Genomic DNA, 12659 nt, shown 5'->3' with positions numbered 1-12659 from the left:
TCAGACAAGCACATTATTCTAATTGATACATTAGCATTCGGAATACTTATTGCAGCCCATTCATACAGGATGTTAGGTAGCTGTAAGGACGATTCTTTGTTTATCAATCACTTTATTTGTTTTGTTTTTTTAAATGTCGGTTTAGTAAACAAAGGATTCAAACAGCCAATGGTTAAACATTATTAAACTAGTGGCTGTCATTGACACAAACGCATACACACACATATACTGTATACACACACAAAAAAAGACTAACATTTTTATATTCTGCTAGAAAAAAAATCCCAGAGATGGTTTTGTCAGCTAGATTTGTTAAGGGAGCAATTTCCTGAAGCTGTCACCACAACAGGTTGTATTAGCAGCTCCAGCCAAAGGGATCTGTTCTGGATTGTATAGAAAGCAGAGCAGCAGACAGTTCTCAAATCATAATAATAGTAATAACAAACCATCATCATCACTATCTTCTATTGCAGAGCAAATTAAAGAGAAGGTCCTACTGGTTTGACACAGAATAATGATAAAAAAAAAGAAGGGCTTACCTTGACTTAATGCATGGTTTCTGCATGTAGCTGGGAGAAGGTGTGGGTTATGCTAAAGGAAATTATTTCTAATATAAAAGGATTAAAAAAAAAAAAGAAAGAGAAAAAGAAAACAGGAGGAGAGACGGGAAAAAGAGGGTGGAGAAAAAGCAGGAGGGGGAAAAAAGAATGAGAAAGAAAAGAGAGAAAAGACAGTTTCTCCTGCCCACACTGCAATAGGAATTGCTGGCAATCAGCGAAGGGAGAGCAGAGACATGCATTTACCAGAGGGGGCAGGCAGAGTATGGGCACAGAACGGTGTGCTGGAGCTAAAGAACAGCACAAATGCACACATATTAATGGTGGGAAGCAGCAAAGATTGTTTCTATTAGTGCATGACAAGCTGAAAGTCTACTAATGTGGGTCAGACACAATTTACTTAACACACTGACCCACAAATCACTTTTACACCGATATTACAAAGTATATAAAAGGCTATATGAAATAGAAAAGGGGTCTCCAGGGACCTCAAGCACCGGCAGACTTACCATTCTATCCCTTTAAACCAGACACTTACATACCTCCCAATTTGACCCATTCCAGGAGGGACAAGATGCCATGTCCCTGGACATTTCTCTTGCTTTGTAATTGCCAACACCTGTGTTAAACTAGTTCATTGATAAGAAAGGCATTTAATGGCAGGTAATGGTACGCATACATTAAGAGGTAAGTTCAGGAACAGGGCATTGTGTCCCTCCTGAAATGGGTCATGTTGGGAGGTATGCACACATGAATTAAGCTGGGTACACACCTACAGATTTGTCTGTCCAATTTATCTGATGAGGACAAAAATCTGCTACTGGATCGGAGCATATGAGAAATTGCTCACAAACACTGGAAAACAGACAATGGTCATTGAGGTAAATTGGTTAAATGGAATCGGAACAATTGTTTTTGATTATCTTTCAGCATTTGGGAGCGAATGGTTGACTGTCATTTTCTCTGATACATTACCAGATTTTTGTCCCCACCAGACAGATTGGACAGATAATCTTTAGGTGTGTACCCAGCTTTACACGTTTTCTAGCTTCTGAAAAGCTAAAGGAAGGGGTTATTTTGTTTGCCTACCTTTGAAGGGGCATTCACATGGAGAGATTTTCACCCCATTTGTAAGCATTTGTAATCTGACTACATTGCTTAGATATGGAGTACTGATTTAGGAGCTAACAATGATGATCAGACATGATACTTTCTGACTGCAACAAGGTGCAACGTTTTTAAAAAGGTGCAAGCTGTACCTGTATGTCTTTAGTAATTATCAACAGTATTCAGAGACAGGTGCCCATACACCGAGACGATTTGGCCTGTTTTTATCCGATTACGATGGAGCGGCCCGATATATCAGATGAAAACTGATCAAACCGGACCTGTGTATTGGCCACGGAGGTGTTTGACATAAGATTGGATCCTCTGCACATTCCTGGGCGCATCTGATTGGTTTCTATAGATTTTATTTGCAGCACATAAGATAAATTGGATTCAAACCATCAGCGGCACATTGTGGGTGCTTATTAGCATATGCGATGTATCGCATCCGATTTCCTTTGAACTCCTGCAGCAGCTCCCCTGGAGTTCTTTAACATGCATGTATAAAATGGCACATCAAGTGCCAAGTCGGAGGGAGCCCTCCTGAGGAGCTGCTGGGGGAGTTCAAGGGAAAACATGTCCGACTTGTGCCTGTATATGGGCACCTTAAGTTTGGTAGGTACTATGTATTTGGATCTGAATGGCTCACAGGCAATGTCAAGGGTATCCGCAGGAATGGGAGTGTCAACGCTGCTGGGTTCTGTGTTCCCAGCTGTGACCTTGGTGGGCCAGTGGAGAGCGCTGATTAATTGAAACTAGGTGGCTTTAGGAAGCAGAATGACATGCAGCAACTTGAGATAACTGTAGCACAAGGAAGCAGCGGGGACAGAGTGTTGACTGTAAACTAGGTAAGCCCTTCTGTTAAACTAGGGGTGCAGAGTCTAACCCGCCGGTGGAATTCACCAGGGAACCCTGCAATGGGCTTTGGTCTTCGCTGCACCCAACGAGCAGGTTGCGGACCCCTGCCCTGGTCATCTGTGTACTGCTACCAATGAGCTGGGATTCTGGGGATATAGGATACTCGGAGAGAGGTATACTGGATGACTTGAGAATGAAGATATGATGATGGTGCATCAGTGTACTGGTGTCGGTCTGGGCACTGAGGAGGGTATTAGGCCTGTGAGCACTGGAGATGCGGCCTGGGAGCCGATGGTGACGTGGCCTGGGAGCCGATGGTGACGCAGCCTGAGAGCCATGGGTGATGCGGCTTAGGAGCCAAATGTGACGTGGCTTAGGAGCCGAGGATGATAAGGCTTAGGAGCTGAGGGTGATGCAGCTTAGGAGCCAAGGATGATGGGGCTTAGGAGCCAAGGATGATGCAGTTTAGGAGCTGATGGTTCTGTGGCTTAGGAGCCAATGGTGATGTAGCTGAGGAGCCGATGATGATGCCTGCTAGCAGAGACCTGGAACACACAGATACTACTCAGGAGCTGATGTTGGTAATCAGCAGAGTGTCTGGCAGGTAGAGAGAATGAGGAGGTTTGCTAGCAGCAGCACAGGTGCACAGGTGTCACTGGGACAAATAGCCTGGAAGCCTTGGATGCTGACTCTGGAGAGAATCACAGGGAACAGACAAGTTGTTTAAGGCGATTCGATAGTGCTGGGGGCCTGATCTATATCCCCCCTGCCTGTCTGCAAGTTGCAGCATGATTTAACCTGGGAAGTACATACCTTGTGCACACCTTGAGCATTATATCGAGTGAACAGATCAGAGGTCAGCTGACCAAGGTGTCATCGCTGCGCCCATGCAACAGGGAATTGGCTGGAACGCTGACCAGGCCCATGGAGACCACAGGAAACATCCCACCATGTACTACACCCGAGGCAGCGCCATTCGCCGATCTGCGCCGCAAGGTGCACCAGCATGCAGGTAAGACAGGTAAGAGACGTGGATGCGGACGCACACTGCGGTTCCTGACAGGGAGAAAGAGAAAGACTTGGGAGTCAACAGTAAAGGAGAATGCAGGACCCTTAGTAAAAACAAAATAAATCCATACTGTGAAACACTAAATCATTAAACAATTATTTTAATGGGATTAAATCATGCACTTTTTAAGGTTTTAAAAACTATATAAATCAATTGAATTAATTCATTAATCCTGAATATCTTTATTCTGATGGAGTGTAGTAGATTTAGATCTGGTTGTTGGTATCATTCATATTCCTTTCAGACATACGACAATTGCAGGTGCACAGGACCGGGGATTTTAGTCAATTAAAATCCTGGGAATAGCCTTTCACACATATGCTAGTCCCGGGATGATGCGCGTGCATGTGAAAAATCACAGGATTTTTGCGTATGTCTGAAAGGGGTATCAGTGTGCTGGGGAAACATTTTGGATATACTGTACACACTTAACTCCTTGACCCTTGCAGGGTTAGACAAAAATATCAATATAGTTTAATTTCTTTAATTTAGTCCTGAACACAGTATTTTACCCCTTCATATAGTGTAGAGCAGTGGTTCCCATACTGTGTGCCGTGGCACCCTGGGGTGTCGCAGAATTTTGACCATAAAATAATTTATGGTCAAAATTCTAATACTCTAGGGCACCGTGATTAAAAAAAATTGGGAACCACTGGTGTAGAGTCTGCCTTTTTTCCCTTAACCTATATTTACTTGTTTTTTGGTCCTATGATTATCCTCTAATCAGGTATAAGGTTATTAAAAGTGAAGCTATTAGTAAATATTGTGGACATTTACCATTTCTGTATTATTCCATATGTATTGCCTATTTATTACTATTGTAGTTTACTAAAGCATTTTTGATGCTTGGAAATGTGAACTTTTCTTGATTTATGTAAATGTGAAGTGAATCTCAGTTATAAACCTATTATTAGAACGCATCTTGTTCCAGATGCGTCATTAGACATTATTTAACATAATTGACTTAAATAATAGACTATTTTATTCTAGGATCTTCAGTATAGGGGTCCGCTACCCACTTTAATATCCATAATTAGAGTTACTATTCATAGCCTGTTTATTCAGTATTACAGGAATAGGAAAATGTTCCAATTGGAACGCATTATGCGTTCCACATATCCCGGAAACACCCGCGACCGGATGGATTAGTGCCCTAGACCAGTGGTTCCCAACCCTGGTCCTCAAGTACCCCCACAGTGCACGTTTTCCAGGTCTCCATACAGAATCACAGGCAAAATAATCAGCTCCACCTGTGGATCTTTTAAAATGTGACTGAATAATGAGTGCACCTGCTGGGTGACCTGGAAAACATGCACTGTTGGGGGTACTTGAGGGTTGGGAACCACTGCCCTAGACCATGACTGCCGGAAACCAGAAGTTCTCTGAGCGAAACAAATGATGCGTTCCATACCTCAGAAGCACCTGTGAGCACTGCCGATCACAAAATGAGGAAGTGATTGATGTTGGCCAAATCAATAGCTGGTGAGCCGGGCTCCATGCCTTTGAGTTTGGTTCCACCGTAAACAGTGCGGTTTACCAACTATTTACTGTATATTGATACTAGGGATGGCCATCGACCATCGATGATTCAAAATCATTGATGGTTTATGGCCAATGTAGAATACTTTTGCCATCAATGGGGAGAACCAGATGGTTTCCCTACATCAATGGCATAGTAAAAACAATGTTTTTTGTTTTTTTCCACAAGCTGCCGGGACACTGAGCATAGCTCCGACCCCTGACACCCGGAAGCCCCACCCCCACATTTTGATTGGTCCTCGGCCCATTCAGACAAAGATAATGGATAACCATTGATTATGACTATCGATGGCTGGGTGCAGAATCACCATCGATGGCGACTGCACTGATGGCCATCCCTAATTGATACCACCAACTATAGATAATCTTCCTGATACCGGAAGTATCCAATGGAATGAATGAGTGGACCGCAAAACCAGAGGTTCCCAACTACAGCAGTTTAATTGTGATTGTTATTACCTTATTTAGTTAGTCTTGTAGTTTCTTATAATAGCAGTTATTTCCTGGTGTATAGTGAGTTAATTAGGAGTCATGTGTCACACCGTTTTTTTTATATCTATCGATTGTATTGGATTATTGAAACAGCATATGATGCGATATGGGTGGTGTTTAAATACCCGACCGCATGAGCCTATCATTAGTACTGCGACACTTACAGTGACCACTTAAGAGAAGCCCCTTGAGAGAATGATGTACTTTGTATGACTTCATATCGTTATAGGTGTCAATTGTGATCTCTATCAAATTTTCTGTAACGATTTTTTGCATATACCGGAGTATTAGCGTTATGTATATGTAACACTCAGGTCTGAGGTTACAGAGATTTGCCTTTCAGGAACATCTTCAGTGGCAACTCAGAATTCTTCACAGAGAGGCAGGAGTTAAACAGGTGACAGTGAAATAAAGGGAGTTTGGTACTCTTTACTTAGAAGGGCGCCCATCTCGGCCATCTCGGGCATTGAATGCACTAAAAAATCAGGTGCGATGCGACAGACGAGATGCCCGAGATTTCCCATAGGGAACAATGTTAAATGTCTCAATTGACCCGATTTTCCTGTTCAATGCCTCAATTGACCCAATTTTTCCATAGGAAACAATGTTAAATGGGCCACAGAGGCCAAATAGGCACCCTGAAGTGTATAATGGGCACCCGAATTGTTAACGCCACCCCACGATCAACGTCAACCCGAAGCGTGGCGAGCGCAGCGAGCCCGCGAGGGGCGGCGGTACGCGTCCTACGACCTTTTCATACCCCCACTATCCACGTCGGCGTGGAGTTGAGAATAGAAAGTGTGGCGAGCGCAGCGAGGGGACGCGGATACCTTCACAGGTATCGGCGTCCCCTCGCGGGCTTCACAGCTGTCCGCGTACGCTCGCCACGCTTCGGGTTCGGTGGCTCGCTGCGCTCGCCACACTTTCTATTCTCAACTCCACGCCGACGTGGATAGTGGGGGTATGAAAAGGTCGTAGGACGCGTACCACCGCCGCCCCTCGCGGGCTCGCTGCGCTCGCCACGCATCGGGTTGACGTTGATCATGGGGTGGCGTTAACAATTCGGGTGGCCATTATACACTTCAGGGTGCCTATTTGGCCTCTGTGGCCCATTTAACATTGTTTCCTATGGAAAAATCGGGTCAATTGAGGCATTGAACAGGAAAATTGGGTCAATTGAGACATTTAACATTGTTCCCTATGGGAAATCTCGGGCATCTCGTCGGTTGATCGCACCCGATTTTTTAATGCATTCAATGCCCGAGATTTTTTACTAACGATGCCCACGATCAATATCGTGGGCGCCCTTCTAAGTAAAGAGTACCGGGAGTTTTATTACAATTTCAGCTTCTTCAAGCAATAATAGCAATTGTCACCATTTACTTAGATTACAGGTGCTGAAGTCTGCATTAGTCTGTGTGTCTCTTTAAAGAAGCCCTTGGACAGTTAAACAGTCTCTTTGGGCGGGATGTTCTATCATCCACAGCCCTGTTCGCCCCCCCTTCGCCGGCCACCGCATTCTTAATGACCGCATATGCTCTAACATATGCGGTCATTAACGCAATGAACAGCTCTTGCAATAAGAGCTGTCCCTTGCAATGTGGCGCCGATGCTGGACTTCCGGGCCTGTGACCCATCTGCGCATGCGCAGAGCACGGCGCCGGTCGCAGGGCATGCTGGGAGGGATCCGTGACGTATCCCTCACACATCGCTGTGGTAAGAAACCCATAGGCTTCTGCAGGGAATTGCCAGCTTTTGCTGGCAATTCCCTCCGCAGCGGTGACACTGAGGAGGGGACACAGAGCATACAGAAATGTGGTAAAACCCCCGATAACGGGGGTTTTACCGCATTTCTGTTTTAGAGAATCTCCCCCTTTGTCATTAAGGCTCTGAATCCCTGCTTTTGCAGCCACAATCTCAAGCATATATATAGTATAGTATAGTATATAGAGTCTTTTTATTATCCGGATTGCACAGTGTCCAAATGTTAAACCAACAGTCTATGCGGGATGCGGTCATTTGGTCTACTGCATTATGGTAGAAAGTCATTAGGTCGAATCCATTAGGTCGACATGCTAAAAGGTCGACATGACTCTAGGTCGACATGGGAAAAGGTCGACATGATTCTAGTTCGAAAGGTCATTAGTTCGACAGGTCATTAGTTCGACAAGGTCATTAGTTCGACATTGTCTAGGTCGACATTCACAAGGTAGACATGGAGTTTTTCACTGTTTTTTGAGCCAACATGTGCCGACAGGCGGTATTTCATGCCCTACCATCCACTAGGGCGTGGTGGGAGAATAAAATAGTGTGCCGAGCGTAGCGAGGCACCGTGCCCGACGCATAGCGAGCGCAGCGAGCGATGCGAGGGGATGCAGTGCACTTTAAACTGTGTCCATGTCGACTGTGTTGACATTCAGGTAAAAAAACAGTGAAAAACCCCATGTCGACCTTGTGAATGTCGACATAGACAATGTCAAACTAATGACCTTGTCGAACTAATGACCTGTCAAACTAATGACCTTTCGACCTAGAATCATGTCGACCTTTTCCCATGTCGACCTAGAATCATGTCGACCTTTTAGCATGTCGACCTAATGGATTCGACCTAATGACTTTCTACCATAATGCAATAGACCAAATGATCCCAACCCCATTGGACTTGTCTTTTGCAGTATCAGGACTAAACTTTGTAGTACTAGAACACAAACAGCAATAGCTGAAACTTGCAAAGGCTGGATGACCAAATACAGACTAGTCACATGTAAGTGCTGATAGAAACATAGAAACATAGAATTTGACGGCAGATAAGAACCACTTGGCCCATCTAGTCTGCCCCTTTTTTTAAACATGTTACCTCAAACCATATTTGATCCTTATTTTTTTGTAAGGATATCAATATGCTTATCCCAAGCATGTTTAAATTGTACTACTGTATTTGCCTCTACCACCTCTGTTGGGAGGCTATTCCACTTATCTACTACTCTTTCTGTGAAAAAATTCTTCCTCACATTTCCCCTGAATCTTCCTCCCTCTAGTTTCAGTGCATGTCCTCGTGTTCTGCTGCTCCTCTTCCTGTGAAGAATGTCTCCCACCTGTACCTTGTTAAAGCCCTTGATATTTTTTAAAGTTTCTATCATGTCCCCCCTTTCCCTTCTCTGCTCTAAAGTATACATATTAAGATCTTTTAGTCTTTCCTGGTACGTTTTGTGATGTAGGCCATGCACCATTTTAGTTGCTCTTCTTTGTACAGTCTCTAATGTATTTATATCCTTCTGGAGATATGGCCTCCAGAACTGAACACAATACTCTAGGTGAGGTCGTACCAATGACCTATACAGTGGCATTATTACTTCTTTCTTTCTACTGCTGATACCTCTCCCTATGCAACCAAGCATCTGACTTGCCTTCTTCATTGCTTTGTTACATTGCCTACCTGCTTTTAAGTCCCCTGAAATAGTGACGCCTAGATCCCTCTCTTCCTCAGTAGTTTCCATTATAGTGCCATTTATACTATATTGAGTCTTTGGATTTCTGAGACCCAAGTGCATGATTTTGCATTTTTTGGCATTAAACTGTAGTTGCCATTCTCTTGACCATTTCTCTAATCTGCCTAGATCCTCAATCATTTGTTTTACCCCTCCTGGTGTGTCTACCCTGTTGCATACCTTTGTGTCATCTGCAAAAAGGCACATTTTACCCTCAATTCCATTTGCAATATCACCAATAAAGATATTAAAAAGCACCGGTCCAAGTACAGATCCCTGGGGTACTCCACTTGTAACCTTTCCCTCCTTTGACTGTACTCCGTTTACTACAACTCTCTGTTTTCTGTCCTGCAACCACGCTCTTATCCATTCAACTATCTTAGAATCCAATCCCAAGCTTTCAAGTTTATTTAACAGTCTGCGATGTGGGACAGTGTCAAAAGCTTTACTAAAGTCTAGATAAGCTACATCTACAGCCCCACCTTGATCTATTACTTTAGTCACCCAGTCAAAAAAATCAATAAGATTTGTTTGACATGATCTTCCCCCAGTAAACCCATGCTGTTTTGGATCCTGTAAATTGCTGGTTTTGAGATATTCTACAACTCTTTGTTTTAAGAGTGTTTCCATCAATTTCCCTACTACTGATGTAAGGCTCACTGGTTGATAGTTGCTTACCTCTTCCTTGCTTCCACTTTTGTGCAGTGGGACTACATTTGCTGTTTTCCAGTCCTCTGGGATTACTCCAGTAGCTAGTGACTGGTTGAATAATTCTGTTATTGGTTTTACCAGCTCCCCTTTAAGCTCTTTTAGTATCCTTGGATGTATCCCATCTGGCCCCATTGATTTATCCACTTTCAGTTTTGAGAGTTCTGTGAGGACTTTCTCCTCTGTAAATGTACTTGTCTCTCCCTCAGTTTTCTGACTATACTTGCAACTTAACTGTGGCCCCTTCCCCTCTCTTTCAGCAGTGAATACTGAGCAGAAATAATCATTAATATTATCTGCTATTACATTGTCCCCCTCAAGAAAACTTCCACTCTCTGTCTTCAGTCTAATTATTCCACTTTTTGTTTTTCTCCTTTCACTTATATACCTAAAAAAAGTTTTCCAACCTTTACCCACTGACTGGGCCATTTTCTCTTCAGCCTGTGCTTTTGCACATCTGATTACCTTCTTAGCCTCCTTCTGTCTGACAAGATACACCTCTTTGTCCTCATTCTTCTGCGTCTGCTTAAATTTCTTAAAGGCCAACTTTTTTGCTTTCACAATACTTGCTACTTCTTTTGCAAACCACAATGGCTTTCTTTTTCTTGTGTTTTTCCTAACTCTTTTGACACAAAGTTCTGTTGCTTTTAGAATTGCACTTTTTAATTTTTCCCACTTATCCTGCACTCCTTCCAAGTTCTTCCACTCTGCCAAAGAATCCCTTACAGAGTTTCCCATCTCTACAAAATCAGCCTTCCTAAAATCTAACACCTTTGTTTTTGTGTGCGATGAGTCAGTCTCTGTCTTTATTTTGAACCATACTGCTTGATGGTCACTGGATCCCAGATTTTCACCCACATTTATGTCAGATATTCTGTCACCATTTGTAAGTATTAAGTCTAATATTGCGTCCTTACGAGTGGGCTCCCTCACCAATTGCTGGAGGGATGCTCCTTGCAAGGAATTCAGCATGTCCCTACTTCTGGTGGAACTTGCAACAGGCAGCTCCCAGTTTACATCAGGTAGATTAAAGTCTCCCATGATTATCACCTCTCCTTTTAATGCCATTTTATTGATGTCCTGCAATAGGCTCTTGTCTAGTTCCTCTTCCTGACCTGGTGGTCTGTAGATCACCCCTATACGAAGAATCGCCTTCTCCCCTGTTTCTATGGTCACCCAAAGGGCCTCCGTTTTTTCTTCAATACTTTGTATTAAGGTAGTCTTTATATATTTTTTCACATATATTGCAACCCCTCCTCCAATTTTTCCCATTCTGTCCTTCCTAAATAAAGTATATCCTGGTATAGCTATGTCCCAGTCATGATTTTCATTGCACCATGTCTCTGTAATAGTAACAATATCCAGTTCATCCCTTGTCATTATTGCAATTAGTTCTGGGATTTTATTTCCTAAGCTCCTAGCATTTGCACACATAGCTAAAGTTGTGTTTGTGCTTCTCCTGCTGCTAGCTATGTTCATCTTTCTGCCTATATCTATTCGGTTTTGATCGGCATTATCTTCTGTTGCAGTGGATAGGCTTTCTGTTCCATTTGCCTGCAGAGACAATACCTCTAAGTTGGGGGAGCAGATTTCTTCATTCTTATTTGGTTCACTGCCCCCCTCTGCTAGTTTAAATAGTTGCTTATGAAGCTTCCAAACTTCTCACTTAATATTCTCGTTCCCCTTGAAGATGGGTGCAGGCCATCACTTTTATATAAGGCTCTGTCTTGCCAGGTAGCTTGACTTTGACCTAAATATCCAAATCTCTCCTTGCTGCACCAATTCCTTAGCCACACATTGAAGTTTCTAATTCTCAGAGTTCTATCTTCCCCTTGGTGTACTGGCAATACTTCTGAAAAAGTTACAGTGGTTGCCACCTGTTTTAGAGCAGTTCTTAACTTTCTAAATTCATCTTTTACGGCCATGACTTCAGCATTTACCAGGTCATTTGTGCCAAGGTGGACGATGACATCCACCTCCCCATCTTTTCTTGCTGCCTTTACAATTCTTAGCATGCGTTCTTTATCTCTTGGAGCTGTGGCTCCAGGTAAGCACCTTACTTGTTTCTCTACTTTAGTATCATTTCCCAGATTAACTCCTCTAATTATGGAATCTCCCAAAAGAAGTGCAGTCCTTTTTGGAGGTGAAATTTTCCTGGTCCTACAGTTAGAAGAGGTAGAAGTCCTCATATCTTCCTGTTCTTTATTGCCTATGTTGGTCATACATTCCAACCCTGCAAGAGCAGCATATGAGTTTTGCAGTGTGACCACTTGGGGAATGTGTCTGATGCCCTCTGTCAGTCTCTGCCTTTCAGAGCCCACAGCAGTCCAGGCAGAATGTCTTCTGGGGGCTCTCTGAGGCAGTGGTGGTTGCAAGGACACAGACATCCTACGTAGCTCAGCATGCAGTTTAGCTATCTCCTCCAGCAGCAAAGAAAATTGTTTGCAGATTGGACAGCAGCCGAGTCTCCAGAATGTCTCCCTCAAAACAAATGCATTACATCCACTGCACTGCACCAGGCCAAACATTGTATCAGATGTATGGTAATAACAATAATAATATGTTTTGGCTTTTGTGTTCAAACTCACCTTTTTCTGTATTCTAACTCACCTGCTTCTGTTTCCAACTCACAAGTCACTTAAATATTCAAGCTACACTTTAGTATGCAAGCTTCTCTCTCAAGCTGCTTGACTGGGAAAGTCTTTACTTGCTGGTCTGTATCACAAACAAATGCCTGGTCATCACTGGTTACTTACTCACAGTAGCCAGGGTGCTCATCTCCTCTCAGCACTACTGTACCTTATAGCTTCACTCACTGTGGCTATGGAGTGATCAGATAAA

The 12659-nt window shown here is 43.3% G+C and overlaps 1 protein-coding gene across 4 annotated transcripts in view; it reads right to left on the bottom strand.

The window, feature by feature from the left end:
• CACNA1E (calcium voltage-gated channel subunit alpha1 E) overlaps window positions 1-859 on the bottom strand; it is a 643532-nt gene extending 642673 nt beyond the window's left edge. The window contains exon 1 of one of the 4 annotated variants that reach the window (XM_083157191.1): window positions 540-859. The gene's annotated coding sequence lies outside the window, so the exon portion shown is untranslated. The remainder of the gene's footprint in view (window positions 1-539) is intronic. The other 3 variants (XM_083157187.1, XM_083157188.1, XM_083157186.1) reach the window with 3 other exon arrangements.
• Between the last annotated feature and the right edge of the window lie 11800 nt (window positions 860-12659).

Source organism: Crinia signifera, chromosome 8 (genome assembly GCF_055691185.1).
Source record: "Crinia signifera chromosome 8, ASM5569118v1, whole genome shotgun sequence".
NCBI lineage: Eukaryota > Metazoa > Chordata > Amphibia > Anura > Myobatrachidae > Crinia > Crinia signifera.
The sequence above is the reverse complement of the archived record's forward strand: the minus strand, read 5'-3'. Positions and strand labels throughout refer to the sequence as shown.